This window comes from Ictidomys tridecemlineatus, chromosome 11 (assembly GCF_052094955.1).
Source record: "Ictidomys tridecemlineatus isolate mIctTri1 chromosome 11, mIctTri1.hap1, whole genome shotgun sequence".
Lineage (NCBI taxonomy): Eukaryota > Metazoa > Chordata > Mammalia > Rodentia > Sciuridae > Ictidomys > Ictidomys tridecemlineatus.
Window position 1 is genome coordinate 116516982 of NC_135487.1, and position 27170 is coordinate 116544151.

General features: G+C 69.1%; 25 non-coding genes across 25 annotated transcripts; 11 read left to right on the top strand and 14 right to left on the bottom strand.

Moving 5' to 3' along the window:
- Positions 1-61: 61 nt before the first annotated feature.
- Trnag-gcc (transfer RNA glycine (anticodon GCC)) lies at positions 62-132 on the top strand. The gene has a single exon. It is a non-coding gene; the product is annotated as a tRNA-Gly (tRNA).
- Positions 133-3258: 3126 nt separating this feature from the next.
- Trnae-cuc (transfer RNA glutamic acid (anticodon CUC)) lies at positions 3259-3329 on the bottom strand. The gene has a single exon. It is a non-coding gene; the product is annotated as a tRNA-Glu (tRNA).
- A 360-nt stretch (positions 3330-3689) lies between these two features.
- Trnag-ucc (transfer RNA glycine (anticodon UCC)) lies at positions 3690-3761 on the bottom strand. The gene has a single exon. It is a non-coding gene; the product is annotated as a tRNA-Gly (tRNA).
- Positions 3762-4212: 451 nt separating this feature from the next.
- On the bottom strand, positions 4213-4284 carry Trnad-guc (transfer RNA aspartic acid (anticodon GUC)). Its single transcript has one exon. It is a non-coding gene; the product is annotated as a tRNA-Asp (tRNA).
- A 537-nt stretch (positions 4285-4821) lies between these two features.
- Positions 4822-4904, top strand: Trnal-cag (transfer RNA leucine (anticodon CAG)). Its single transcript has one exon. It is a non-coding gene; the product is annotated as a tRNA-Leu (tRNA).
- Positions 4905-6158: 1254 nt separating this feature from the next.
- Positions 6159-6229, top strand: Trnag-gcc (transfer RNA glycine (anticodon GCC)). Its single transcript has one exon. It is a non-coding gene; the product is annotated as a tRNA-Gly (tRNA).
- A 3139-nt stretch (positions 6230-9368) lies between these two features.
- Trnae-cuc (transfer RNA glutamic acid (anticodon CUC)) lies at positions 9369-9440 on the bottom strand. The gene has a single exon. It is a non-coding gene; the product is annotated as a tRNA-Glu (tRNA).
- Positions 9441-9801: 361 nt separating this feature from the next.
- Trnag-ucc (transfer RNA glycine (anticodon UCC)) lies at positions 9802-9873 on the bottom strand. The gene has a single exon. It is a non-coding gene; the product is annotated as a tRNA-Gly (tRNA).
- Positions 9874-10327: 454 nt separating this feature from the next.
- Positions 10328-10399, bottom strand: Trnad-guc (transfer RNA aspartic acid (anticodon GUC)). Its single transcript has one exon. It is a non-coding gene; the product is annotated as a tRNA-Asp (tRNA).
- Positions 10400-10913: 514 nt separating this feature from the next.
- On the top strand, positions 10914-10996 carry Trnal-cag (transfer RNA leucine (anticodon CAG)). Its single transcript has one exon. It is a non-coding gene; the product is annotated as a tRNA-Leu (tRNA).
- Positions 10997-12250: 1254 nt separating this feature from the next.
- Trnag-gcc (transfer RNA glycine (anticodon GCC)) lies at positions 12251-12321 on the top strand. Its single transcript has one exon. It is a non-coding gene; the product is annotated as a tRNA-Gly (tRNA).
- Positions 12322-15458: 3137 nt separating this feature from the next.
- Positions 15459-15530, bottom strand: Trnae-cuc (transfer RNA glutamic acid (anticodon CUC)). The gene has a single exon. It is a non-coding gene; the product is annotated as a tRNA-Glu (tRNA).
- Positions 15531-15891: 361 nt separating this feature from the next.
- Trnag-ucc (transfer RNA glycine (anticodon UCC)) lies at positions 15892-15963 on the bottom strand. The gene has a single exon. It is a non-coding gene; the product is annotated as a tRNA-Gly (tRNA).
- A 448-nt stretch (positions 15964-16411) lies between these two features.
- Positions 16412-16483, bottom strand: Trnad-guc (transfer RNA aspartic acid (anticodon GUC)). Its single transcript has one exon. It is a non-coding gene; the product is annotated as a tRNA-Asp (tRNA).
- Positions 16484-17040: 557 nt separating this feature from the next.
- Positions 17041-17123, top strand: Trnal-cag (transfer RNA leucine (anticodon CAG)). Its single transcript has one exon. It is a non-coding gene; the product is annotated as a tRNA-Leu (tRNA).
- Positions 17124-18388: 1265 nt separating this feature from the next.
- Positions 18389-18459, top strand: Trnag-gcc (transfer RNA glycine (anticodon GCC)). Its single transcript has one exon. It is a non-coding gene; the product is annotated as a tRNA-Gly (tRNA).
- Positions 18460-20068: 1609 nt separating this feature from the next.
- On the bottom strand, positions 20069-20140 carry Trnae-cuc (transfer RNA glutamic acid (anticodon CUC)). The gene has a single exon. It is a non-coding gene; the product is annotated as a tRNA-Glu (tRNA).
- Positions 20141-20499: 359 nt separating this feature from the next.
- On the bottom strand, positions 20500-20571 carry Trnag-ucc (transfer RNA glycine (anticodon UCC)). Its single transcript has one exon. It is a non-coding gene; the product is annotated as a tRNA-Gly (tRNA).
- Positions 20572-21616: 1045 nt separating this feature from the next.
- Trnal-cag (transfer RNA leucine (anticodon CAG)) lies at positions 21617-21700 on the top strand. Its single transcript has one exon. It is a non-coding gene; the product is annotated as a tRNA-Leu (tRNA).
- Positions 21701-22563: 863 nt separating this feature from the next.
- Positions 22564-22636, top strand: Trnag-gcc (transfer RNA glycine (anticodon GCC)). The gene has a single exon. It is a non-coding gene; the product is annotated as a tRNA-Gly (tRNA).
- Positions 22637-24252: 1616 nt separating this feature from the next.
- Positions 24253-24324, bottom strand: Trnae-cuc (transfer RNA glutamic acid (anticodon CUC)). The gene has a single exon. It is a non-coding gene; the product is annotated as a tRNA-Glu (tRNA).
- A 359-nt stretch (positions 24325-24683) lies between these two features.
- Positions 24684-24755, bottom strand: Trnag-ucc (transfer RNA glycine (anticodon UCC)). The gene has a single exon. It is a non-coding gene; the product is annotated as a tRNA-Gly (tRNA).
- Positions 24756-25239: 484 nt separating this feature from the next.
- Trnad-guc (transfer RNA aspartic acid (anticodon GUC)) lies at positions 25240-25311 on the bottom strand. The gene has a single exon. It is a non-coding gene; the product is annotated as a tRNA-Asp (tRNA).
- Positions 25312-25834: 523 nt separating this feature from the next.
- On the top strand, positions 25835-25917 carry Trnal-cag (transfer RNA leucine (anticodon CAG)). Its single transcript has one exon. It is a non-coding gene; the product is annotated as a tRNA-Leu (tRNA).
- An 856-nt stretch (positions 25918-26773) lies between these two features.
- Positions 26774-26844, top strand: Trnag-gcc (transfer RNA glycine (anticodon GCC)). The gene has a single exon. It is a non-coding gene; the product is annotated as a tRNA-Gly (tRNA).
- Positions 26845-27170: the final 326 nt, after the last annotated feature.

Genomic DNA, 27170 nt, shown 5'->3' on the forward strand with positions numbered 1-27170 from the left:
GAGCTCCTCACCGCAGGAGGTGACCGCTGTCGGGCGGTTGCGTGAGGCGCCTGCCATCGGTGCATGGGTGGTTCAGTGGTAGAATTCTCGCCTGCCACGCGGGAGGCCCGGGTTCGATTCCCGGCCCATGCAGCACTCGGTCCCCTTTTGGTCCGGCAGCCCCGTCGTCTAGGCCGCCGCTGTACACACCTCCCTGAGCCGGGACCCCACAGCCTCCGCGCTCGCTCTGCCCTGGAGCGCCCTTCCTTCCATGCGCCTTGGCCCACTACCGTGCCAGACACCAGACTTCTCGGTGCCTCCGCTTCCATCACATCACACTCATTTCGGCTTCCGTGGAAGCCGGCAGGCACCTCGCCCGCACATCAACCATGGACACCAAGGCACCTCTGCCAAGAGCGTCACGTCGCCGCGGCCCCCTAGGCACTCACGGCCGCCATTGCAGCCCACGAAGGACTCCAGAGGCCTTGCAGTGATATCATCTTCCTTTGGGTCCTCGAAATCTCTCTCTGCCGCAGTCTGGCTGGGCACAAATCACGAGCCACTTGAAGATTCAAGCAGGAACGCACTTTAGTTTTAGAACTCACGCCGCCCGCCGCCCACGCGAACTCTCCAGGAACTCCCCGAGAGCTCCACCCGCACTCGGGACTTTGCGAGCACTTAAACCCGCGAACTCCACCCACGCGAGCTCTCTAGGAACTCCGCGAGAGCTCAAAAATAGCGGGCACCCGAGGCAGCAGGAACCGCTCCTTCTGGCAAAATGCCAGGCACCATCTTGACCTGGCCGTGGCTCTCAACATCTCTCCTCATCCCCCACCCCACCCCAACGGCCTCAGCCCCGCCACAACTCTCACCGATCCCCACCCGCACCCACGCACACGTCGCCTGATCCGAAATCACTCTGCGTCGAGGCTCTTTGCATCTGGATCACAAGCACCGGTGGACCCCGGCCCACGTGCCTTCCGCACCCGCTCTTTCACACCTCACCTAGACACGCTCCCCCGCCGCCCAACCCCCACCCCACCCACGCACCCACTCGACGCTCTCCTCGCCTCCTTCCATGCAGGGCACACCGATCTCCAACGGGGGAGCGGCCTCTCGGACCCACGCCCAATCCTCTCCGTGGAGCCTCCTCCCCGCAGACTGGCATCGACAGTCCTACTGGGTCTTCCCCACGGGCCCTGAGCCGACCGCTCACGGACCCCCGTCGTCCTGGCCTCCTTCGGGCTCCTCAGTTCCGAGACCCGGACCCGGCAGACCGATCGGCACGGCACGGGCGCCCGGCCAGCCCCCGCCCCCCCCACGCCCCCCCCCCCGCGGCCCCGACGACAACCCCCTCCGCACCCGCGGCTGTCGGCCCGAACCTCGCCTCACCGACAGGCCGCACTCCCTGCCCCTCTCCACGCAGCCAGCGAGCGCTTCGCCCACACAACCCCCAGTCCCCGGCTACCGCAAGTGTCAGTGGCAAGTGTCAGTGAGGCTCCCACCTCTCAGCCGGCTGGCGCCTGGCACGGCGCGTGAAGACCTGCGTCCTGCACTCTTTCCGTGCCGTGGCCTTCGCCCGACCACCGCCAGGGATGACACCCGAGAGAATGGTCGCTTCCTCTCGTCACTGTCACACAGCCACGACCCTCGGGCTTGGGAGCTTCCCCGAGACCGCTCCCCCCACTCCCACCCCCACACCGCCCGACGAAGGCAAGCCCGGGGATCCCGGCAGTGGCGGGCTGCGGCGGGCTAGGGTACCCGTCGTCCTCGAGGAAAGTCGGGCCAGCGGGCGGGCAGATTGGTGCCCGTTGCCTGGGCGTCCCCTTGGAAGCCAAGCAAAGTTCCTTGGAAGCCTCTACAGCACTGACTCAAAGCGCTGCCGCTGCTTTCGGCAGGGGCCACCCAACGTGTCCCGAGCCGGGCTGGGCAGAGAAGGATCAAGAGCTGGGTGGATGGACGAGCGGCCGGGCAGGAGTGGGAAACTATGCAGTCCAACCTAGTGGGGGTGGTGGTGGTGGTGGTAGGCGTTCTCTGTTTGCTCCTTCGCCCTTGAGACGGGGTGGGGGGGGCAGGGGGCAGGGGGCCGCGGGACTCCTTTCACACCCAGGGTCGGCTACAAGTCTATCCGACACCCGTGAGTCGCCACCGGCTCCCGCCCGCCTGGGTCAAGGCACTGGTAAGTGGGCGCCCGCCCGCCCGCCTCCTCCGCCGCCGCTCTTGTGCTCCGGCTCGCCGGGCCCCTCCAGATTCCTTTCCGCGCCTATCACTCCCGGGCATCCTGACTCGGGGTGTGGGCTGCCACCCGCTCTGCCGGCATCCCGGCCAAAGCCGCGGCGGACACAGCTGAAGCGCAGATCCCCGCCCGACGCTCAGGCCTGGCACCAGTGGCGGCCGGGGCATCCGGGCCCTGCCACACGGCCGACCCGGTTGGAGGGGATCCCCCAGGATGGGAAGCAGTGATGTGTCAGGCGCCAGGCTTGGCCTCACCCGAGCAGCTCTGAGGGGGGAAATCCAGAACCTTTCCGGCCAGACACCAGAGCCAGCGAGTGGGTTCCGGAACCCGGCTCCTTGTGCCCACCATGAGCGCCCCCAGTCACTGAGCACACGGGGCAGCGACAGAGAGAACAGAGAGGGCTTGTCACCAGGGGCCCAGGCACACGAAGGAGCGGGGGGGGGAGGGGGGGGGAAGACTCAAGTCTCGAGTCTCAGGTGGCGCCCCACCAGGATAGGGGAGTTCTGGGGATGCGCTCCCGGTCAAAGCTGATGGCAGGCTCGCCGCAGAGCAGGAGACTCAGCAGGCACGAAGCCTAGAGGGTTTCTGGAGCATCCAAGTTGACCGGCGGTGAGTTCCAAATTTCCCTCAGTTATCGCAGTCGGAGCGCGGCGTGCACCCGCGTGTGTGTGAGTGTGTGAGTGTGTGTGTGTGTGTGTGTGTGTGTGTATGCGCGCTCGCGCTCGCGTGTGTGTGCGTCCGTGCGCGCGCGCTCCCGCGAGCTCAAGCATAGGTGTGTCTTTGGGTGGTGGCGATGGTGATGCTGGTGGTGGCCAGGGCCCGGAAGAAGTGTGGCAAGCGGGCGACGGCAAGGACGAGGGGAGAAAGTGAAAAGGCATAAATGTTGGGAGGGCTCAGAGTGGCAAGTGTCAGTGAAGCTGGACGCCACGTGTGGCGGGCGTCCCTAAGGGTCCGTCTTCGGGCCCGCGTGTGTGAGCGAGCGGACCAAGGCCTTGGGCCAAAAGGGGAGAGAGAGGCGTGGCGTGAGGAGGAAGAAGAAAGGCTTCCCTGACCGGGAATCGACCCGGGCCGCGGCGGTGAGAGCGCCGAATCCTAACCACTAGACCACCAGGGAGCATGGGGCTGCCATCCCCGTGCGCGTGCCATCTGGGGCCAGCGCTCCGTCCCAAGAGCTGGGCGCTCCCTGTGCACCGGGCGCCGTCCCCGTGGGTCCCAGTGGCTTTACATGGCAACCTGGTGCGGCCTCCCGCCACGGGCTGCCGGTCACCAGCGACCCACCCCTGATGCTGGGGGCACCCTCAAAAGAATGCAATGCTCGCCCTCCGCCCTGCTTCGCTTTGCTTGGCCTCGCGTCGCCTGGCCTTGCCCTTTCGAAGCCTAGCCTGGACTCCTTCCCCACATCCGCCCGCCAGCAGGAGGTCGCGCTAGCTAGCCGGGCCAGGGCCCGGTTGGCCCCGTCAAAAGGTCGACTCGCTGCGTTGGCCGGGAATCGAACCCGGGTCAACTGCTTGGAAGGCAGCTATGCTCACCACTATACCACCAACGCCATCCGGCCGAGAGAGCCGCTCCACGCTGGCCCCGGGCTGCCGAGAGGCGCCCGGTCGTCGTCGGCGCCGCCGCCGCCGCCGCCGCCGCCGCCGTCTCCTCTCGGGACGACGCCCTGAACCGGCGCGCGGGGCGGCGAGACCGCGGTCCGCCTGCACAGGGTCTTCTCCCCTCCAGCGACCCAGCCCGTGCCCGTGGCAGGGAACCCTTTTCCACACGCACTCGGGGCGCGGGCGCTCGTCTGTGGCGACAGAGCCGCGGAGAGGAGGAAGGCACGGATGCCTGGGGATGGGGGGGGGTGGACGGGGGACCGCGAGGACGGCGTGCCAGGGACGAAGTGGCATCCTGCGCCCAACTGGAGAGCAGGGGGCGCCGAGGCCAACGGCGGCCCGGAGAGCTAGAGGCCCGGGCGCAGCTGCGGCGGCGACCACCACCAAAAAGAGGGCGACTGCCTCCCCGTCGGGGAATCGAACCCCGGTCTCCCGCGTGACAGGCGGGGATACTCACCACTATACTAACGAGGACGGCGGCGCCAGCCGTCGTGGCGCCGGGCCCCTCTCCGACGCCTAGCCAGGCCCTCTTGCCCCTGCTGGCCCCAAACAGGACGCCACAGAGGCACTGTCAAGAAGCCGACACCACTGGCCCTGGCCCTGGCCCTGGCCCTGGCCCTGGCCCTGGCCCTGGCCTTTGCCCACGCCCTGGCCCGGTGCCCGGTGCCCGGAGGAGGACCCGGTGCGCCCTGCCGGCTTCCCACTGCGCGGACATCCCAATGTCGGTGTAAGCAGGGGGGCCAGGGAGCTAGCGAGCACGGCGGCCGACAGGGAGGAGCACGATGCGCCGGGTGGGCTCCTGCCAGCACAGACGGTTAGTGGTACTTGGCCGGGCTCGGTGGTGGATGCGACCGCACCGATGAGCGGAATTGGCCCGCTCCCGGCCCGCCAGGCCCGTCCGTCCAAGGCGCCCGCAGACCGCCGGGCCACCGCGCACCACGGTGCCAGCCAAGGACACCTGCACCAACGCCGGGTCCCAGCCGGGCGAACCGCCAGGCGCTCAGGCCCGCCGTCAGGATGGCCGAGCGGTCTAAGGCGCTGCGTTCAGGTCGCAGTCTCCCCTGGAGGCGTGGGTTCGAATCCCACTCCTGACAGGCCCACCTTTTGGCTATCCCCTCCCCCCACACCCACACACACATAACCAGGCTACCTGGCCCGGCTCCGCCAGCGCCCACCACAGCCGCTCTGCTCTCTTCCTGTCTGTCCAGCACCCCCATCTCACTGACCCGCTGGACTCGCGCAGATAATGGCCGCCCCACCCCGACCCTGAGTACCCTGCGCCTTCCGCCCTCTGCCAACTGTCCTTGCGACCAGCGCCCCTCCTCATGGACCCCACCGCGACGACGCTTAAGCCCTCTCGCTCGACTCTGTCGCCCCGCTCCCTGTTCCCGGCTACACTCTCCGATGCACGGCCCCGCCGCCACACCGGCCACCCGTCGTCATCCACCCCAACCGACAAGACGGCGCCCGCTCGGTTGCGGCGGGGAGCGCACGCGGGCCCTCTCCGGATCTCTCCCGTGGGCAATATCGGCCCCCGCCCGCCCGTCGCCTCCCTATCTCTCTCGGCCCTGCAGAGGACCCCGTTCCCTTCGTGCCAGACTGTGGCCGCCAGGCCCCTTCACTGGAGGGCCTTTCCGAACCACTCACGCCTGCCGGCCACTCCACAACACAGCAGTCGAGACCTCTGCTCGCCACTGCACCGTGGAGTCACCGGGCGTGGCAAGACAGCACAGTCCCGGGACCACGGCCCTCGCGAGTGGCGGGGAGAGAACCCTAGGGCCCCTGGATCCCCGCCGGTGATGGCCGAGCCCCGGGCGCGACCACGAACCCCACGTGGGCAGCGGCTGCCTAAGGCCAGCCCCCCACGTCGGTGCTGGTCGGGGCCCGCCTCACCCGTCCGGGGCTCCTGCGACCGGGACCTTGCGGGTGGACGGAGGCAGCCACCGAGCCACAGGGTCCCACAGGGTCCCCTGCGACCGGGACTTTGCCGGTGGACGGAGGCAGCCACCGAGCCACAGGTCCCCTGGCCTGATTGGGGTTCCCGTGAGGGCAAAGCCTGGACCGGCTCCTGGCTTCTTCAGGCGGCAGCGGACAAGGCGGTCTGGGGGGCCTGGGCTGGCCCGTCAGGTGCAGGGGTCGGGAGGTTCGCGAGAGCGCCGCACGGGGGCACACGCACGCACACACCCCGCCGGCGGCCGCATCCTCGGGGCCCCGGCAGGATGCCTGGAGCCCCTCCTTTAGGAACGGTCCATCCAGCCCCCAACGCTCGGTCCCGGTCCGAAGCAGGAGCTCCTCACCGCAGGAGGTGACCGCTGTCGGGCGGTTGCGTGGAGGCGCCTGCCATCGGTGCATGGGTGGTTCAGTGGTAGAATTCTCGCCTGCCACGCGGGAGGCCCGGGTTCGATTCCCGGCCCATGCAGCACTCGGTCCCCTTTTGGTCCGGCAGCCCCGTCGTCTAGGCCGCCGCTGTACACACCTCCCTGAGCCGGGACCCCACAGCCTCCGCGCTCGCTCTGCCCTGGAGCGCCCTTCCTTCCATGCGCCTTGGCCCACTACCGTGCCAGACACCAGACTTCTCGGTGCCTCCGCTTCCATCACATCACACTCATTTCGGCTTCCGTGGAAGCCGGCAGGCACCTCGCCCGCACATCAACCATGGGACACCAAGGCACCTCTGCCAAGAGCGTCACGTCGCCGCGGCCCCCTAGGCACTCACGGCCGCCATTGCAGCCCACGAAGGACTCCAGAGGCCTTGCAGTGATATCATCTTCCTTTGGGTCCTCGAAATCTCTCTCTGCCGCAGTCTGGCTGGGCACAAATCACGAGCCACTTGAAGATTCAAGCAGGAACGCACTTTAGTTTTAGAACTCACGCCGCCCGCCGCCCACGCGAACTCTCCAGGAACTCCCCGAGAGCTCCACCCGCACTCGGGAACTTTGCGAGCACTCAACCCGCGAACTCCACCCACGCGAGCTCTCTAGGAACTCCGCGAGAGCTCAAAAATAGCGGGCACCCGAGGCAGCAGGAACCGCTCCTTCTGGCAAAATGCCAGGCACCATCTTGACCTGGCCGTGGCTCTCAACATCTCTCCTCATCCCCCACCCCACCCCAACGGCCTCAGCCCCGCCACAACTCTCACCGATCCCCACCCGCACCCACGCACACGTCGCCTGATCCGAAATCACTCTGCGTCGAGGCTCTTTGCATCTGGATCACAAGCACCGGTGGACCCCGGCCCACGTGCCTTCCGCACCCGCTCTTTCACACCTCACCTAGACACGCTCCCCCGCCGCCCAACCCCACCCCACCCACGCACCCACTCGACGCTCTCCTCGCCTCCTTCCATGCAGGGCACACCGATCTCCAACGGGGGAGCGGCCTCTCGGACCCACGCCCAATCCTCTCCGTGGGAGCCTCCTCCCCGCAGACTGGCATCGACAGTCCTACTGGGTCTTCCCCACGGGCCCTGAGCCGACCGCTCACGGACCCCCGTCGTCCTGGCCTCCTTCGGGCTCCTCAGTTCCGAGACCCGGACCCGGCAGACCGATCGGCACGGCACGGGCGCCCGGCCAGCCCCCGCCCCCCCCACGCCCCCCCCCCCGCGGCCCCGACGACAACCCCCTCCGCACCCGCGGGCTGTCGGCCCGAACCTCGCCTCACCGACAGGCCGCACTCCCTGCCCCTCTCCACGCAGCCAGCGAGCGCTTCGCCCACACAACCCCCAGTCCCGGCTACCGCAAGTGTCAGTGGCAAGTGTCAGTGAGGCTCCCACCTCTCAGCCGGCTGGCGCCTGGCACGGCGCGTGAAGACCCTGCGTCCTGCACTCTTTCCGTGCCGTGGCCTTCGCCCGACCACCGCCAGGGATGACACCCGAGAGAATGGTCGCTTCCTCTCGTCACTGTCACACAGCCACGACCCTCGGGCTTGGGAGCTTCCCCGAGACCGCTCCCCCCACTCCCACCCCCACACCGCCCGACGAAGGCAAGCCCGGGGATCCCGGCAGTGGCGGGCTGCGGCGGGCTAGGGTACCCGTCGTCCTCGAGGAAAGTCGGGCCAGCGGGCGGGCAGATTGGTGCCCGTTGCCTGGGCGTCCCCTTGGAAGCCAAGCAAAGTTCCTTGGAAGCCTCTACAGCACTGACTCAAAAGCGCTGCCGCTGGCTTTCGGCAGGGGCCACCCAACGTGTCCCGAGCCGGGCTGGGCAGAGAAGGGATCAAGAGCTGGGTGGATGGACGAGCGGCCGGGCAGGAGTGGGAAACTAGGCAGTCCAACCTAGTGGGGGTGGTGGTGGTGGTGGTAGGCGTTCTCTGTTTGCTCCTTCGCCCTTGAGACGGGGTGGGGGGGGCAGGGGGCAGGGGGCCGCGGGACTCCTTTCACACCCAGGGTCGGCTACAAGTCTATCCCGACACCCGTGAGTCGCCACCGGCTCCCGCCCGCCTGGGTCAAGGCACTGGTAAGTGGGCGCCCGCCCGCCCGCCTCCTCCGCCGCCGCTCTTGTGCTCCGGCTCGCCGGGCCCCTCCAGATTCCTTTCCGCGCCTATCACTCCCGGGCATCCTGACTCGGGGTGTGGGCTGCCACCCGCTCTGCCGGCATCCCGGCCAAAGCCGCGGCGGACACAGCTGAAGCGCAGATCCCCGCCCGACGCTCAGGCCCTGGCACCAGTGGCGGCCGGGGCATCCGGGCCCTGCCACACGGCCGACCCGGTTGGAGGGGATCCCCCAGGATGGGAAGCAGTGATGTGTCAGGCGCCAGGCTTGGCCTCACCCGAGCAGCTCTGAGGGGGAAATCCAGAACCTTTCCGGGGCCAGACACCAGAGCCAGCGAGTGGGTTCCGGAACCCGGCTCCTTGTGCCCACCATGAGCGCCCCCAGTCACTGAGCACACGGGGCAGCGACAGAGAGAACAGAGAGGGCTTGTCACCAGGGGGCCCAGGCACACGAAGGAGCGGGGGGGGGAGGGGGGGGGAAGACTCAAGTCTCGAGTCTCAGGTGCGCCCCCACCAGGATAGGGGAGTTCTGGGGATGCGCTCCCGGTCAAAGCTGATGGCAGGCTCGCCGCAGAGCAGGAGACTCAGCAGGCACGAAGCCTAGAGGGTTTCTGGAGCATCCAAGTTGACCGGCGGTGAGTTCCAAATTTCCCCTCAGTTATCGCAGTCGGAGCGCGGCGTGCACCCGCGTGTGTGTGAGTGTGTGAGTGTGTGTGTGTGTGTGTGTGTGTGTGTGTATGCGCGCTCGCGCTCGCGTGTGTGTGCGTCCGTGCGCGCGCGCTCCCGCGAGCTCAAGCATAGGTGTGTCTTTGGGTGGTGGCGATGGTGATGCTGGTGGTGGCCAGGGCCCGGAAGAAGTGTGGCAAGCGGGCGACGGCAAGGACGAGGGGAGAAAGTGAAAAGGCATAAATGTTGGGAGGGCTCAGAGTGGCAAGTGTCAGTGAAGCTGGACGCCACGTGTGGCGGGCGTCCCTAAGGGTCCGTCTTCGGGCCCGCGTGGTGTGAGCGAGCGGACCAAGGCCTTGGGCCAAAAGGGGAGAGAGAGGCGTGGCGTGAGGAGGAAGAAGAAAGGCTTCCCTGACCGGGAATCGAACCCGGGCCGCGGCGGTGAGAGCGCCGAATCCTAACCACTAGACCACCAGGGAGCATGGGGCTGCCATCCCCGTGCGCGTGCCATCTGGGGCCAGCGCCTCCGTCCCAAGAGCTGGGCGCTCCCTGTGCACCGGGCGCCGTCCCCCGTGGGTCCCAGTGGCTTTACATGGCAACCTGGTGCGGCCTCCCGCCACGGGCTGCCGGTCACCAGCGACCCACCCCTGATGCTGGGGGCACCCTCAAAAGAATGCAATGCTCGCCCTCCGCCCTGCTTCGCTTTGCTTGGCCTCGCGTCGCCTGGCCTTGCCTTTCGAAGCCTAGCCTGGACTCCTTCCCCACATCCGCCCGCCAGCAGGAGGTCGCGCTAGCTAGCCGGGCCAGGGCCCGGTTGGCCCCGTCAAAAGGTCGACTCGCTGCGTTGGCCGGGAATCGAACCCGGGTCAACTGCTTGGAAGGCAGCTATGCTCACCACTATACCACCAACGCCATCCGGCCGAGAGAGCCGCTCCACGCTGGCCCCGGGCTGCCGAGAGGCGCCCGGTCGTCGTCGGCGCCGCCGCCGCCGCCGCCGCCGCCGCCGTCTCCTCTCGGGACGACGCCCTGAACCGGCGCGCGGGGCGGCGAGACCGCGGTCCGCCTGCACAGGGTCTTCTCCCCTCCAGCGACCCAGCCCGTGCCCGTTGGCAGGGAACCCTTTTCCACACGCACTCGGGGCGCGGGCGCTCGTCTGTGGCGACAGAGCCGCGGGAGAGGAGGAAGGCACGGATGCCTGGGGATGGGGGGGGGTGGACGGGGGACCGCGAGGACGGCGTGCCAGGGACGAAGTGGCATCCTGCGCCCAACTGGAGAGCAGGGGGCGCCGAGGGCCAACGGCGGCCCGGAGAGCTAGAGGCCCGGGCGCAGCTGCGGCGGCGACCACCACCAAAAAGAGGGCGACTGCCTCCCCGTCGGGGAATCGAACCCCGGTCTCCCGCGTGACAGGCGGGGATACTCACCACTATACTAACGAGGACGGCGGCGCCAGCCGTCGTGGCGCCGGGCCCCTCTCCGACGCCTAGCCAGGCCCTCTTGCCCCTGCTGGCCCCAAACAGGACGCCACAGAGGCACTGTCAAGAAGCCGACACCACCTGGCCCTGGCCCTGGCCCTGGCCCTGGCCTTTGCCCACGCCCTGGCCCGGTGCCCGGAGGAGGACCCGGTGCGCCCTGCCGGCTTCCCACTGCGCGGACATCCCAATGTCGGTGTAAGCAGGGGGGCCAGGGAGCTAGCGAGCACGGCGGCCGACAGGAGGAGGAGCACGATGCGCCGGGTGGGCTCCTGCCAGCACAGACGGTTAGTGGTACTTGGCCGGGCTCGGTGGGGGATGCGACCGCACCGATGAGCGGAATTGGCCCGCTCCCGGCCCGCCAGGCCCGTCCGTCCAAGGCGCCCGCAGACCGCCGGGCACCGCGCACCACGGTGCCAGCCAAGGACACCTGCACCAACGCCGGGTCCCAGCCGGGCGAACCGCCAGGCGCTCAGGCCCGCCGTCAGGATGGCCGAGCGGTCTAAGGCGCTGCGTTCAGGTCGCAGTCTCCCCTGGAGGCGTGGGTTCGAATCCCACTCCTGACAGGCCCACCTTTTGGCTATCCCCTCCCCCCACACCCACACACACATAACCAGGCTACCTGGCCCGGCTCCGCCAGCGCCCACCACAGCCGCTCTGCTCTCTTCCTGTCTGTCCAGCACCCCCATCTCACTGACCCGCTGGACTCGCGCAGATAATGGCCGCCCCACCCCGACCCTGAGTACCCTGCGCCTTCCGCCCTCTGCCAACTGTCCTTGCGACCAGCGCCCCTCCTCATGGACCCCACCGCGACGACGCTTAAGCCCTCTCGCTCGACTCTGTCGCCCCGCTCCCTGTTCCCGGCTACACTCTCCGATGCACGGCCCCGCCGCCACACCGGCCACCCGTCGTCATCCACCCCAACCGACAAGACGGCGCCCGCTCGGTTGCGGCGGGGAGCGCACGCGGGCCCTCTCCGGATCTCTCCCGTGGGCAATATCGGCCCCCGCCCGCCCGTCGCCTCCCTATCTCTCTCGGCCCTGCAGAGGACCCCGTTCCCTTCGTGCCAGACTGTGGCCGCCAGGCCCCTTCACTGGAGGGCCTTTCCGAACCACTCACGCCTGCCGGCCACTCCACAACACAGCAGTCGAGACCTCTGCTCGCCACTGCACCGTGGAGTCACCGGGCGTGGCAAGACAGCACAGTCCCGGGACCACGGCCCTCGCGAGTGGCGGGGAGAGAACCCTAGGGCCCCTGGATCCCCGCCGGTGATGGCCGAGCCCCGGGCGCGACCACGAACCCCACGTGGGCAGCGGCTGCCTAAGGCCAGCCCCCCACGTCGGTGCTGGTCGGGGCCCGCCTCACCCGTCCGGGGCTCCTGCGACCGGGACCTTGCGGGTGGACGGAGGCAGCCACCGAGCCACAGGGTCCCACAGGGTCCCCTGCGACCGGGACTTTGCCGGTGGACGGAGGCAGCCACCGAGCCACAGGTCCCCTGGCCTGATTGGGGTTCCCGTGAGGGCAAAGCCTGGACCGGCTCCTGGCTTCTTCAGGCGGCAGCGGACAAGGCGGTCTGGGGGGCCTGGGCTGGCCCGTCAGGTGCAGGGGTCGGGAGGTTCGCGAGAGCGCCGCACGGGGGCACACGCACGCACACACCCCGCCGGCGGCCGCATCCTCGGGGCCCCGGCAGGATGCCTGGAGCCCCTCCTTTAGGAACGGTCCATCCAGCCCCCAACGCTCGGTCCCGGTCCGAAGCAGGAGCTCCTCACCGCAGGAGGTGACCGCTGTCGGGCGGTTGCGTGGAGGCGCCTGCCATCGGTGCATGGGTGGTTCAGTGGTAGAATTCTCGCCTGCCACGCGGGAGGCCCGGGTTCGATTCCCGGCCCATGCAGCACTCGGTCCCCTTTTGGTCCGGCAGCCCCGTCGTCTAGGCCGCCGCTGTACACACCTCCCTGAGCCGGGACCCCACAGCCTCCGCGCTCGCTCTGCCCTGGAGCGCCCTTCCTTCCATGCGCCTTGGCCCACTACCGTGCCAGACACCAGACTTCTCGGTGCCTCCGCTTCCATCACATCACACTCATTTCGGCTTCCGTGGAAGCCGGCAGGCACCTCGCCCGCACATCAACCATGGGACACCAAGGCACCTCTGCCAAGAGCGTCACGTCGCCGCGGCCCCCTAGGCACTCACGGCCGCCATTGCAGCCCACGAAGGACTCCAGAGGCCTTGCAGTGATATCATCTTCCTTTGGGTCCTCGAAATCTCTCTCTGCCGCAGTCTGGCTGGGCACAAATCACGAGCCACTTGAAGATTCAAGCAGGAACGCACTTTAGTTTTAGAACTCACGCCGCCCGCCGCCCACGCGAACTCTCCAGGAACTCCCCGAGAGCTCCACCCGCACTCGGGAACTTTGCGAGCACTCAACCCGCGAACTCCACCCACGCGAGCTCTCTAGGAACTCCGCGAGAGCTCAAAAATAGCGGGCACCCGAGGCAGCAGGAACCGCTCCTTCTGGCAAAATGCCAGGCACCATCTTGACCTGGCCGTGGCTCTCAACATCTCTCCTCATCCCCCACCCCACCCCAACGGCCTCAGCCCCGCCACAACTCTCACCGATCCCCACCCGCACCCACGCACACGTCGCCTGATCCGAAATCACTCTGCGTCGAGGCTCTTTGCATCTGGATCACAAGCACCGGTGGACCCCGGCCCACGTGCCTTCCGCACCCGCTCTTTCACACCTCACCTAGACACGCTCCCCCGCCGCCCAACCCCACCCCACCCACGCACCCACTCGACGCTCTCCTCGCCTCCTTCCATGCAGGGCACACCGATCTCCAACGGGGGAGCGGCCTCTCGGACCCACGCCCAATCCTCTCCGTGGGAGCCTCCTCCCCGCAGACTGGCATCGACAGTCCTACTGGGTCTTCCCCACGGGCCCTGAGCCGACCGCTCACGGACCCCCGTCGTCCTGGCCTCCTTCGGGCTCCTCAGTTCCGAGACCCGGACCCGGCAGACCGATCGGCACGGCACGGGCGCCCGGCCAGCCCCCGCCCCCCCCACGCCCCCCCCCCCGCGGCCCCGACGACAACCCCCTCCGCACCCGCGGGCTGTCGGCCCGAACCTCGCCTCACCGACAGGCCGCACTCCCTGCCCCTCTCCACGCAGCCAGCGAGCGCTTCGCCCACACAACCCCCAGTCCCGGCTACCGCAAGTGTCAGTGGCAAGTGTCAGTGAGGCTCCCACCTCTCAGCCGGCTGGCGCCTGGCACGGCGCGTGAAGACCCTGCGTCCTGCACTCTTTCCGTGCCGTGGCCTTCGCCCGACCACCGCCAGGGATGACACCCGAGAGAATGGTCGCTTCCTCTCGTCACTGTCACACAGCCACGACCCTCGGGCTTGGGAGCTTCCCCGAGACCGCTCCCCCCACTCCCACCCCCACACCGCCCGACGAAGGCAAGCCCGGGGATCCCGGCAGTGGCGGGCTGCGGCGGGCTAGGGTACCCGTCGTCCTCGAGGAAAGTCGGGCCAGCGGGCGGGCAGATTGGTGCCCGTTGCCTGGGCGTCCCCTTGGAAGCCAAGCAAAGTTCCTTGGAAGCCTCTACAGCACTGACTCAAAAGCGCTGCCGCTGGCTTTCGGCAGGGGCCACCCAACGTGTCCCGAGCCGGGCTGGGCAGAGAAGGGATCAAGAGCTGGGTGGATGGACGAGCGGCCGGGCAGGAGTGGGAAACTAGGCAGTCCAACCTAGTGGGGGTGGTGGTGGTGGTGGTAGGCGTTCTCTGTTTGCTCCTTCGCCCTTGAGACGGGGTGGGGGGGGCAGGGGGCAGGGGGCCGCGGGACTCCTTTCACACCCAGGGTCGGCTACAAGTCTATCCCGACACCCGTGAGTCGCCACCGGCTCCCGCCCGCCTGGGTCAAGGCACTGGTAAGTGGGCGCCCGCCCGCCCGCCTCCTCCGCCGCCGCTCTTGTGCTCCGGCTCGCCGGGCCCCTCCAGATTCCTTTCCGCGCCTATCACTCCCGGGCATCCTGACTCGGGGTGTGGGCTGCCACCCGCTCTGCCGGCATCCCGGCCAAAGCCGCGGCGGACACAGCTGAAGCGCAGATCCCCGCCCGACGCTCAGGCCCTGGCACCAGTGGCGGCCGGGGCATCCGGGCCCTGCCACACGGCCGACCCGGTTGGAGGGGATCCCCCAGGATGGGAAGCAGTGATGTGTCAGGCGCCAGGCTTGGCCTCACCCGAGCAGCTCTGAGGGGGAAATCCAGAACCTTTCCGGGGCCAGACACCAGAGCCAGCGAGTGGGTTCCGGAACCCGGCTCCTTGTGCCCACCATGAGCGCCCCCAGTCACTGAGCACACGGGGCAGCGACAGAGAGAACAGAGAGGGCTTGTCACCAGGGGGCCCAGGCACACGAAGGAGCGGGGGGGGGAGGGGGGGGGAAGACTCAAGTCTCGAGTCTCAGGTGCGCCCCCACCAGGATAGGGGAGTTCTGGGGATGCGCTCCCGGTCAAAGCTGATGGCAGGCTCGCCGCAGAGCAGGAGACTCAGCAGGCACGAAGCCTAGAGGGTTTCTGGAGCATCCAAGTTGACCGGCGGTGAGTTCCAAATTTCCCCTCAGTTATCGCAGTCGGAGCGCGGCGTGCACCCGCGTGTGTGTGAGTGTGTGAGTGTGTGTGTGTGTGTGTGTGTGTGTGTATGCGCGCTCGCGCTCGCGTGTGTGTGCGTCCGTGCGCGCGCGCTCCCGCGAGCTCAAGCATAGGTGTGTCTTTGGGTGGTGGCGATGGTGATGCTGGTGGTGGCCAGGGCCCGGAAGAAGTGTGGCAAGCGGGCGACGGCAAGGACGAGGGGAGAAAGTGAAAAGGCATAAATGTTGGGAGGGCTCAGAGTGGCAAGTGTCAGTGAAGCTGGACGCCACGTGTGGCGGGCGTCCCTAAGGGTCCGTCTTCGGGCCCGCGTGGTGTGAGCGAGCGGACCAAGGCCTTGGGCCAAAAGGGGAGAGAGAGGCGTGGCGTGAGGAGGAAGAAGAAAGGCTTCCCTGACCGGGAATCGAACCCGGGCCGCGGCGGTGAGAGCGCCGAATCCTAACCACTAGACCACCAGGGAGCATGGGGCTGCCATCCCCGTGCGCGTGCCATCTGGGGCCAGCGCCTCCGTCCCAAGAGCTGGGCGCTCCCTGTGCACCGGGCGCCGTCCCCCGTGGGTCCCAGTGGCTTTACATGGCAACCTGGTGCGGCCTCCCGCCACGGGCTGCCGGTCACCAGCGACCCACCCCTGATGCTGGGGGCACCCTCAAAAGAATGCAATGCTCGCCCTCCGCCCTGCTTCGCTTTGCTTGGCCTCGCGTCGCCTGGCCTTGCCTTTCGAAGCCTAGCCTGGACTCCTTCCCCACATCCGCCCGCCAGCAGGAGGTCGCGCTAGCTAGCCGGGCCAGGGCCCGGTTGGCCCCGTCAAAAGGTCGACTCGCTGCGTTGGCCGGGAATCGAACCCGGGTCAACTGCTTGGAAGGCAGCTATGCTCACCACTATACCACCAACGCCATCCGGCCGAGAGAGCCGCTCCACGCTGGCCCCGGGCTGCCGAGAGGCGCCCGGTCGTCGTCGGCGCCGCCGCCGCCGCCGCCGCCGTCTCCTCTCGGGACGACGCCCTGAACCGGCGCGCGGGGCGGCGAGACCGCGGTCCGCCTGCACAGGGTCTTCTCCCCTCCAGCGACCCAGCCCGTGCCCGTTGGCAGGGAACCCTTTTCCACACGCACTCGGGGCGCGGGCGCTCGTCTGTGGCGACAGAGCCGCGGGAGAGGAGGAAGGCACGGATGCCTGGGGATGGGGGGGGGTGGACGGGGGACCGCGAGGACGGCGTGCCAGGGACGAAGTGGCATCCTGCGCCCAACTGGAGAGCAGGGGGCGCCGAGGGCCAACGGCGGCCCGGAGAGCTAGAGGCCCGGGCGCAGCTGCGGCGGCGACCACCACCAAAAAGAGGGCGACTGCCTCCCCGTCGGGGAATCGAACCCCGGTCTCCCGCGTGACAGGCGGGGATACTCACCACTATACTAACGAGGACGGCGGCGCCAGCCGTCGTGGCGCCGGGCCCCTCTCCGACGCCTAGCCAGGCCCTCTTGCCCCTGCTGGCCCCAAACAGGACGCCACAGAGGCACTGTCAAGAAGCCGACACCACCTGGCCCTGGCCCTGGCCCTGGCCCTGGCCCTGGCCCTGGCCCTGGCCCTGGCCCTGGCCCTGGCCTTTGCCCACGCCCTGGCCCGGTGCCCGGTGCCCGGAGGAGGACCCGGTGCGCCCTGCCGGCTTCCCACTGCGCGGACATCCCAATGTCGGTGTAAGCAGGGGGGCCAGGGAGCTAGCGAGCACGGCGGCCGACAGGAGGAGGAGCACGATGCGCCGGGTGGGCTCCTGCCAGCACAGACGGTTAGTGGTACTTGGCCGGGCTCGGTGGGGGATGCGACCGCACCGATGAGCGGAATTGGCCCGCTCCCGGCCCGCCAGGCCCGTCCGTCCAAGGCGCCCGCAGACCGCCGGGCACCGCGCACCACGGTGCCAGCCAAGGACACCTGCACCAACGCCGGGTCCCAGCCGGGCGAACCGCCAGGCGCTCAGGCCCGCCGTCAGGATGGCCGAGCGGTCTAAGGCGCTGCGTTCAGGTCGCAGTCTCCCCTGGAGGCGTGGGTTCGAATCCCACTCCTGACAGGCCCACCTTTTGGCTATCCCCTCCCCCCACACCCACACACACATAACCAGGCTACCTGGCCCGGCTCCGCCAGCGCCCACCACAGCCGCTCTGCTCTCTTCCTGTCTGTCCAGCACCCCCATCTCACTGACCCGCTGGACTCGCGCAGATAATGGCCGCCCCACCCCGACCCTGAGTACCCTGCGCCTTCCGCCCTCTGCCAACTGTCCTTGCGACCAGCGCCCCTCCTCATGGACCCCACCGCGACGACGCTTAAGCCCTCTCGCTCGACTCTGTCGCCCCGCTCCCTGTTCCCGGCTACACTCTCCGATGCACGGCCCCGCCGCCACACCGGCCACCCGTCGTCATCCACCCCAACCGACAAGACGGCGCCCGCTCGGTTGCGGCGGGGAGCGCACGCGGGCCCTCTCCGGATCTCTCCCGTGGGCAATATCGGCCCCCGCCCGCCCGTCGCCTCCCTATCTCTCTCGGCCCTGCAGAGGACCCCGTTCCCTTCGTGCCAGACTGTGGCCGCCAGGCCCCTTCACTGGAGGGCCTTTCCGAACCACTCACGCCTGCCGGCCACTCCACAACACAGCAGTCGAGACCTCTGCTCGCCACTGCACCGTGGAGTCACCGGGCGTGGCAAGACAGCACAGTCCCGGGACCACGGCCCTCGCGAGTGGCGGGGAGAGAACCCTAGGGCCCCTGGATCCCCGCCGGTGATGGCCGAGCCCCGGGCGCGACCACGAACCCCACGTGGGCAGCGGCTGCCTAAGGCCAGCCCCCCACGTCGGTGCTGGTCGGGGCCCGCCTCACCCGTCCGGGGCTCCTGCGACCGGGACCTTGCGGGTGGACGGAGGCAGCCACCGAGCCACAGGGTCCCACAGGGTCCCCTGCGACCGGGACTTTGCCGGTGGACGGAGGCAGCCACCGAGCCACAGGTCCCCTGGCCTGATTGGGGTTCCCGTGAGGGCAAAGCCTGGACCGGCTCCTGGCTTCTTCAGGCGGCAGCGGACAAGGCGGTCTGGGGGGCCTGGGCTGGCCCGTCAGGTGCAGCGATCCGGAGCTTCGCGCCAGCGCCGCGCGGGGGGCACACGCACGCACGCACACACCCCGCCGGCGGCCGCGGCCGCATCCCCGGGGCCCCGGCAGGATGCCTGGAGCCTCTCCTTTAGGAACGGCCCATCCAGCCCCCAACCCTCCGTCCCGGTCCCAAGCAGCAGCTCCTCACCGGACGCGGTGACCACTGTCGGGCGGTTGCGTGGAGGCGCCTGCCATCGGTGCATGGGTGGTTCAGTGGTAGAATTCTCGCCTGCCACGCAGGAGGCCCGGGTTCGATTCCCGGCCCATGCAGCACTCGGTCCCCTTTTGGTCCCGCAGCCCCGACGTCTAGGCCGCCGCTGTACACACCTCCCTGAGCCCGGACCCCACAGCCTGCGCTGCGCGCTCGCTCTGCCCTCGGGCGCCGCGGCGGCCGCTCCGGTGCCTCTCTGACCCTTCGTCCCGTGCAGGCCCCCTTCGCCCACCACCGTGCCAGACACCAGACTTCTCGGTGCTTCTCTCTCCCTTGCCGACTAGGGGACCCGTCCTCCTCGAGGGAAGTCGGGCCAGCCCGCAGATTGGTGCCCTTTGCCTGGGCTTCCCCTTGGAAGCCAAGCAAAGTTCCAGCTGCTACAGCACTGACTGAAAAGCCCTGACGCTGGCTTTACGCACGGCCCACACAACGTGTCCCGAGCCGCGCTGGGCAGAGAAGGGATCAAGAGCTGTGTGGATGGACCTGCGGCCGGGCAGGAGTGGGAAACTTGCCAGTCCAACCTAGTGTGTGTGTGGTGGTGGGCGTTCTCTGTTTGCTCCGGAGCCCTTGAGACGGAGGGGGGGGGAGGGGGAAGGGGGACGCGGGACTCCTTTCACACCCAGGGTCGGCTACAAGTCTATCCCGAAACCCGTGAGTCGCCACCGGCTTCGGCCCGCCTGGCCCAAGGCGGTGGCCCGCCGCCGGCCTCCGCCGCTCTCTGCTCTGGCTCGCCGGGCCTCTCCGGATTCCTTTTCACGCCTGTCACTCCGGGGCAGCCTGACCCGGGTGTGGGCTCCCACCTGCTCTGCCGGCATCCCGGCCAAAGCCGCGGACACAGCTGGAGCGCAGACCCCAGTGGCGGCCGACCCGGTCGGAGGAGATCCCCCAGGACGGGGAGCAGTGATGTGTCAGGCGCCAGGCTTGGCCTCGCCCAAGCAGCTCTGAGGAGGAATCCAGAACCTCTCCGGGGCCAGACACAAGAGCCAGCGAGTGGGTTCCCAAACCCGGCTCCTTTCGCCGGCCATGAGCGCCCCCAGTCACTGCCTGAGCACACGGGGCAGCAACAGAGAGGGTTTGTCACTAGGGGGCCCAGGCGCACGAAGGAGCCGGGGGAAGACTCGAGTCTCGAGTCTCAGGTGCGCCCCCACCAGGATCGGGGAGTTAGTTCTGGGGATGCGCTCACGTTCAAAGCTGATTGCGGGCTCGCCGCAGAGCAGGAGACTCAGCAGGCGCGAGGCCTAGAGGGTTTCTGGAGCAACTAAGATCACCGGCTGTCGGAGCACGGCGTGCACCCGAGCGCGCGCTCGTGTGTGTGTGTGTGTGTGTGTGTGCGCGCGCGCGTGCGCGCACGCGCGTGTGCGCGTTCAGACTCCAGCGTAGGTGTGTCTTTGGGTGCTGGTGGTGGTGGTGCTGCTGGTCGTGGTGTACCCCCTGGCGGCCAGGGCCAGGAAGAACTGTCGCAAGCGGGCGACGGGCAAGGACGAGGGGAGAAAGTGAAAAGGCATAAACGTTGGGAGGGCTCAGAGTGGCAAGGATCAGTGAAGCTGGACGCCGCGTGTGGCGGGGGTCCATAAGGGTCGGCCTTCGGGACACGGATAGTGTTGTGAGCGAGCGGACCAAAGGCCTTGGCCAAAAGGGGAGAGAGAGGAGGAAGAAGAAAAGAAAGCCTTCCCTGACCGGGAATCGAACCCGGGCCGCGGCGGTGAGAGCGCCGAATCCTAACCACTAGACCACCAGGGAGCGTGGGGCTGCCTTCAACCCGCGCGTGCCATCTGGGGCCAGCGCCTCGGTCCCAAGGGCCGGGCGCTACCCGGGCACCTGGCGCGGTCCCCGTGGGTGTCCGTGGCTTCACATGGCAACCTGGTGCAGCCGCCCGCCACCGGCTGCCCCTTGATGCTCGGGGGCACCCTCAAAAGAATGCAATGCGCTCCTCCTTCCACCCCTCACCTCGCCCGGCCCAGCCTCGCCTGGGCTCCTTCCCCGCGTCCGCCCACCACCAGGAGGACGCGCGCACCCACAGGCATGCTACCTCCCACCGAGCCCGCCCTGCCAGAGCCAGGTCGGCCCGAGGCCCCGGCCTCGTCAAAAGGTCGACTCGCTGCGTTGGCCGGGAATCGAACCCGGGTCAACTGCTTGGAAGGCAGCTATGCTCACCACTATACCACCAACGCCACCCGGCCCAGAGAGCCTCTCCGCGCTGGCCCCGGGCTGCCGAGCGGCGCCCCGACGTCGCCGTGCCACCGCCGCCTCGTCTCCCGGCGAGGCCCTGAACCAGCGCTGCGGGGCGAGGCCTCGGCCGGCCGGCTCAGGGTCTTCTCCCCTCCAGCGACCCGGCCCGTGCACTTTGGCAGGGAACCCCTTTCCACACGCACTCGGGGCGCGGCCGTTGGTCTGTGGCGACAGAAGCTCCGGGCGAGGAGGAAGGCACGGATGCCTGGGGATGGGGATGGGGTGTAGACGGGGGACCGTGAGGACGGTGTGCCAGGTTCCAAGTGGCATCCTGCGCCCAACTGGAGAGCAGGGGGCGCCGAGGGCCGGCGGCGGCACGCAGAGCTAGAGGCCGGGGCGCAGTTGCGGCGGCGACCACCACCACCACCACCACCACCACCACCAAAAAGAGGGTCCCCGTCGTGGAATCGAACCCCGGTCTCCCGCTGTGACAGGCGGGGGATACTCACCACTATACTAACGAGGACGGCGGCACCCGCCGTCGTGGCGCCGGTCCCCTCTCCGACGCCTAGCCCGGCCCCCTTGCCCCTGCCGGTCCACCGCCGGACGCCACGGAGGCACCCTCAAGGAGTTCCACACCACCTGGCCTTGCCCTGGCCCTGCCTCGCCTTAGCCCACGCCCTGGCCCGGTGCCTGGTGCCCGGAGAACGACCCTGTGCGCTCTGCCGGCTTCCCACTGCGCGGGCATCCCAGTGTCGGTGTAAGCAGCGGGGGCCAGGGAGCTAGCGAGCACGGCGGCCGACAGGAGGAGGAGCACGATGCGCCGGGTGGGCTCCTGCCAGCACAGACGGTTAGTGGTACCTGGCCGGGCTCGGTGGGGGATGCGACCGCACCGATGCGCGGACTTGGCTCTCTCCCGGCCCGCCAGGCCCGTCCGTCCAGCGCGCGCGCCGACCGCCGGGCACGGCGCACCACCGAGCCCAGCCAAGGACACCTGCGCCAACGCCCGGGTCCCAGCCAGGCGAGCTGCCACGCGCTCAGGCCGCCGTCAGGATGGCCGAGCGGTCTAAGGGCGCTGCGTTCAGGTCGCAGTCTCCCCTGGAGGCGTGGGTTCGAATCCCACTCCTGACAGGCCCACCTTTTGGCTGCCGCGCGGGCCCTTTCCAGATCCCTCCCGTGGGCAAAATCCGCCCCTGGGCCCCCGCCCGCCCGTCGCCTATCTCTCTCGGCCCTGCAGAGGACCCCGTTCCCTTCGTGCCAGACTTGTGGCATCCAGGCCCCTTCACTCCAGGGCCTTTCCAAACCACCCACGCCTGGCCGGCCACTCCACAACACAGCAGTTCAGAGGTAGAGGCCTCTGATCGCCACGCACCGTGGGGTCACCGGGCCTGGCAAGACAGCCCAGCCCCCGGGACCATGGCCCTCGTGAGTGGCGGGGAGACAACCCTAGAACCGGATCCCCACCGGTGATGGCCGAGGAGCCCGGCCACGGCCCTACCTGGGCGCGGCCACGAACCCCACGTGGGCAGCGGCTGCCTAAGGCCTGCCCACCACGTCGGTGCTGGTCGGGGCCCGCCTCACCCGACCGGGGCCCGGCCCCTGCGACCGGGACTTTGGGGGTGGACGGAGGCAGCCACCGAGCCACAGGTCCCCTGGCCTGATTGGGGTTCCCGTGAGGGCAAAGGCCTGGACCGGCTCCTTGGCTTCTTCAGGCGGCAGCGGACAAGGCGGTCTGGGGGGCCTGGGCTGGCCCGGCAGGTGCAGGGATCCGGAGCTTCGCGCCAGCGCCGCGCGGGGGGCACACGCACGCACGCACACACCCCGCCGGCGGCCGCGGCCGCATCCCCGGGGCCCCGGCAGGATGCCTGGGGAGCCTCTCCTTTAGGAACGGCCCATCCAGCCCCCAACCCTCCGTCCCGGTCCCAAGCAGCAGCTCCTCACCGGACGCGGTGACCACTGTCGGGCGGTTGCGTGGAGGCGCCTGCCATCGGGTGGCATGGGTGGTTCAGTGGTAGAATTCTCGCCTGCCACGCGGGAGGGCCCGGGTTTCGATTCCCGGCCCATGCAGCACTCGGTCCCCTTTTGGTCCCGCAGCCCGACGTCTAGGCCGCCGCTGTACACACCTCCCTGAGCCCGGACCCCACAGCCTGCGCTGCGCGCTCGCTCTGCCCTCGGGCGCCGCGGCGGCCGCTCGGTGCCTCTCTGACCCTTCGTCCCGTGCAGGCCCCCTTCGCCCACCACCGTGCCAGACACCAGACTTCTCGGTGCTTCTCTCTCCCTTGCCGACTAGGGGACCCGTCCTCCTCGAGGGAAGTCGGGCCAGCCCGCAGATTGGTGCCCTTTGCCTGGGCTTCCCCTTGGAAGCCAAGCAAAGTTCCAGCTGCTACAGCACTGACTGAAAAGCCCTGACGCTGGCTTTACGCACGGCCCACACAACGTTGTCCCGAGCCGCGCTGGGCAGAGAAGGGATCAAGAGCTGGTTGGATGGACCTGCGGCCGGGCAGGAGTGGGAAACTTGCCAGTCCAACCTATGTGTGTGTGGTGGTGGGCGTTCTCTGTTTGCTCCGGAGCCCTTGAGACGGAGGGGGGGGAGGGGGTAGGGGGCCGCGGGACTCCTTTCACACCCAGGGTCGGCTACAAGTCTATCCCGAAACCCGTGAGTCGCCACCGGCTTCGGCCCGCCTGGCCCAAGGCGGTGGCCCGCCGCCGGCCTCCGCCGCTCTCTGCTCTGGCTCGCCGGGCCTCTCCGGATTCCTTTTCACGCCTGTCACTCCGGGGCAGCCTGACCCGGGTGTGGGCTCCCACCTGCTCTGCCGGCATCCCGGCCAAAGCCGCGGACACAGCTGGAGCGCAGACCCCAGTGGCGGCCGACCCGGTCGGAGGAGATCCCCCAGGACGGGGAGCAGTGATGTGTCAGGCGCCAGGCTTGGCCTCGCCCAAGCAGCTCTGAGGAGGAATCCAGAACCTCTCCGGGGCCAGACACAAGAGCCAGCGAGTGGGTTCCCAAACCCGGCTCCTTTCGCCGGCCATGAGCGCCCCCAGTCACTGCCTGAGCACACGGGGCAGCAACAGAGAGGGTTTGTCACTAGGGGGCCCAGGCGCACGAAGGAGCCGGGGGAAGACTCGAGTCTCGAGTCTCAGGTGCGCCCCCACCAGGATCGGGGAGTTAGTTCTGGGGATGCGCTCACGTTCAAAGCTGATTGCGGGCTCGCCGCAGAGCAGGAGACTCAGCAGGCGCGAGGCCTAGAGGGTTTCTGGAGCAACTAAGATCACCGGCTGTCGGAGCACGGCGTGCACCCGAGCGCGCGCTCGTGTGTGTGTGTGTGTGTGTGTGTGTGTGCGTGTGCGCGCGCGCGTGCGCGCACGCGCGTGTGCGCGTTCAGACTCCAGCGTAGGTGTGTCTTTGGGTGCTGGTGGTGGTGGTGCTGCTGGTCGTGGTGTACCCCCTGGCGGCCAGGGCCAGGAAGAACTGTCGCAAGCGGGCGACGGGCAAGGACGAGGGGAGAAAGTGAAAAGGCATAAACGTTGGGAGGGCTCAGAGTGGCAAGGATCAGTGAAGCTGGACGCCGCGTGTGGCGGGGGTCCATAAGGGTCGGCCTTCGGGACACGGATAGTGTTGTGAGCGAGCGGACCAAAGGCCTTGGCCAAAAGGGGAGAGAGAGGAGGAAGAAGAAAAGAAAGCCTTCCCTGACCGGGAATCGAACCCGGGCCGCGGCGGTGAGAGCGCCGAATCCTAACCACTAGACCACCAGGGAGCGTGGGGCTGCCTTCACCCCGCGCGTGCCATCTGGGGCCAGCGCCTCGGTCCCAAGGGCCGGGCGCTACCCGGGCACCTGGCGCGGTCCCCGTGGGTGTCCGTGGCTTCACATGGCAACCTGGTGCAGCCGCCCGCCACCGGCTGCCCCTTGATGCTCGGGGGCACCCTCAAAAGAATGCAATGCGCTCCTCCTTCCACCCCTCACCTCGCCCGGCCCAGCCTCGCCTGGGCTCCTTCCCCGCGTCCGCCCACCACCAGGAGGACGCGCGCACCCACAGGCATGCTACCTCCCACCGAGCCCGCCCTGCCAGAGCCAGGTCGGCCCGAGGCCCCGGCCTCGTCAAAAGGTCGACTCGCTGCGTTGGCCGGGAATCGAACCCGGGTCAACTGCTTGGAAGGCAGCTATGCTCACCACTATACCACCAACGCCACCCGGCCCAGAGAGCCTCTCCGCGCTGGCCCCGGCTGCCGAGCGGCGCCCCGACGTCGTCGTGCCACCGCCGCCTCGTCTCCCGGCGAGGCCCTGAACCAGCGCTGCGGGGCGAGGCCTCGGCCGGCCGGCTCAGGGTCTTCTCCCCTCCAGCGACCCAGCCCGTGCACTTTGGCAGGGAACCCCTTTCCACACGCACTCGGGGCGCGGCCGTTGGTCTGTGGCGACAGAAGCTCCGGGCGAGGAGGAAGGCACGGATGCCTGGGGATGGGGATGGGGTGTAGACGGGGGACCGTGAGGACGGTGTGCCAGGTTCCAAGTGGCATCCTGCGCCCAACTGGAGAGCAGGGGGCGCCGAGGGCCGGCGGCGGCACGCAGAGCTAGAGGCCGGGGCGCAGTTGCGGCGGCGACCACCACCACCACCACCACCACCACCACCACCACCACCACCACCACCACCACCACCAAAAAGAGGGCGACTGCCTCCCCGTCGGGGAATCGAACCCCGGTCTCCCGCGTGACAGGCGGGGATACTCACCACTATACTAACGAGGACGGCGGCACCCGCCGTCGTGGCGCCGGTCCCCTCTCCGACGCCTAGCCCGGCCCCCTTGCCCCTGCCGGTCCACCGCCGGACGCCACGGAGGCACCCTCAAGGAGTTCCACACCACCTGGCCTTGGCCCTGGCCCTGGCCCTCGCCTTAGCCCACGCCCTGGCCCGGTGCCTGGTGCCCGGAGAACGACCCTGTGCGCTCTGCCGGCTTCCCACTGCGCGGGCATCCCAGTGTCGGTGTAAGCAGCGGGGGCCAGGGAGCTAGCGAGCACGGCGGCCGACAGGAGGAGGAGCACGATGCGCCGGGTGGGCTCCTGCCAGCACAGACGGTTAGTGGTACCTGGCCGGGCTCGGTGGGGGATGCGACCGCACCGATGCGCGGACTTGGCTCTCTCCCGGCCCGCCAGGCCCGTCCGTCCAGCGCGCGCGCCGACCGCCGGGCACGGCGCACCACCGAGCCAGCCAAGGACACCTGCGCCAACGCCGGGTCCCAGCCAGGCGAGCCGCCACGCGCTCAGGCCCGCCGTCAGGATGGCCGAGCGGTCTAAGGCGCTGCGTTCAGGTCGCAGTCTCCCCTGGAGGCGTGGGTTCGAATCCCACTCCTGACAGGCCCACCTTTTGGCTGCCGCGCGGGCCCTTTCCAGATCCCTCCCGTGGGCAAAATCCGCCCCTGGGCCCCCGCCCGCCCGTCGCCTATCTCTCTCGGCCCTGCAGAGGACCCCGTTCCCTTCGTGCCAGACTGTGGCATCCAGGCCCCTTCACTCCAGGGCCTTTCCAAACCACCCACGCCTGCCGGCCACTCCACAACACAGCAGTTCAGAGGTAGAGGCCTCTGATCGCCACGCACCGTGGGGTCACCGGGCCTGGCAAGACAGCCCAGCCCCCGGGACCATGGCCCTCGTGAGTGGCGGGGAGACAACCCTAGAACCGGATCCCCACCGGTGATGGCCGAGGAGCCCCGGCCACGGCCCTACCTGGGCGCGGCCACGAACCCCACGTGGGCAGCGGCTGCCTAAGGCCTGCCCACCACGTCGGTGCTGGTCGGGGCCCGCCTCACCCGACCGGGGCCCGGCCCCTGCGACCGGGACTTTGGGGGTGGACGGAGGCAGCCACCGAGCCACAGGTCCCCTGGCCTGATTGGGGTTCCCGTGAGGGCAAAGCCTGGACCGGCTCCTGGCTTCTTCAGGCGGCAGCGGACAAGGCGGTCTGGGGGGCCTGGGCTGGCCCGGCAGGTGCAGGGATCCGGAGCTTCGCGCCAGCGCCGCGCGGGGGGCACACGCACGCACGCACACACCCCGCCGGCGGCCGCGGCCGCATCCCCGGGGCCCCGGCAGGATGCCTGGAGCCTCTCCTTTAGGAACGGCCCATCCAGCCCCCAACCCTCCGTCCCGGTCCCAAGCAGCAGCTCCTCACCGGACGCGGTGACCACTGTCGGGCGGTTGCGTGGAGGCGCCTGCCATCGGTGCATGGGTGGTTCAGTGGTAGAATTCTCGCCTGCCACGCGGGAGGCCCGGGTTCGATTCCCGGCCCATGCAGCACTCGGTCCCCTTTTGGTCCCGCAGCCCCGACGTCTAGGCCGCCGCTGTACACACCTCCCTGAGCCCGGACCCCACAGCCTGCGCTGCGCGCTCGCTCTGCCCTCGGGCGCCGCGGCGGCCGCTCCGGTGCCTCTCTGACCCTTCGTCCCGTGCAGGCCCCCTTCGCCCACCACCGTGCCAGACACCAGACTTCTCGGTGCTTCTCTCTCCCTTGCCGACTAGGGGACCCGTCCTCCTCGAGGGAAGTCGGGCCAGCCCGCAGATTGGTGCCCTTTGCCTGGGCTTCCCCTTGGAAGCCAAGCAAAGTTCCAGCTGCTACAGCA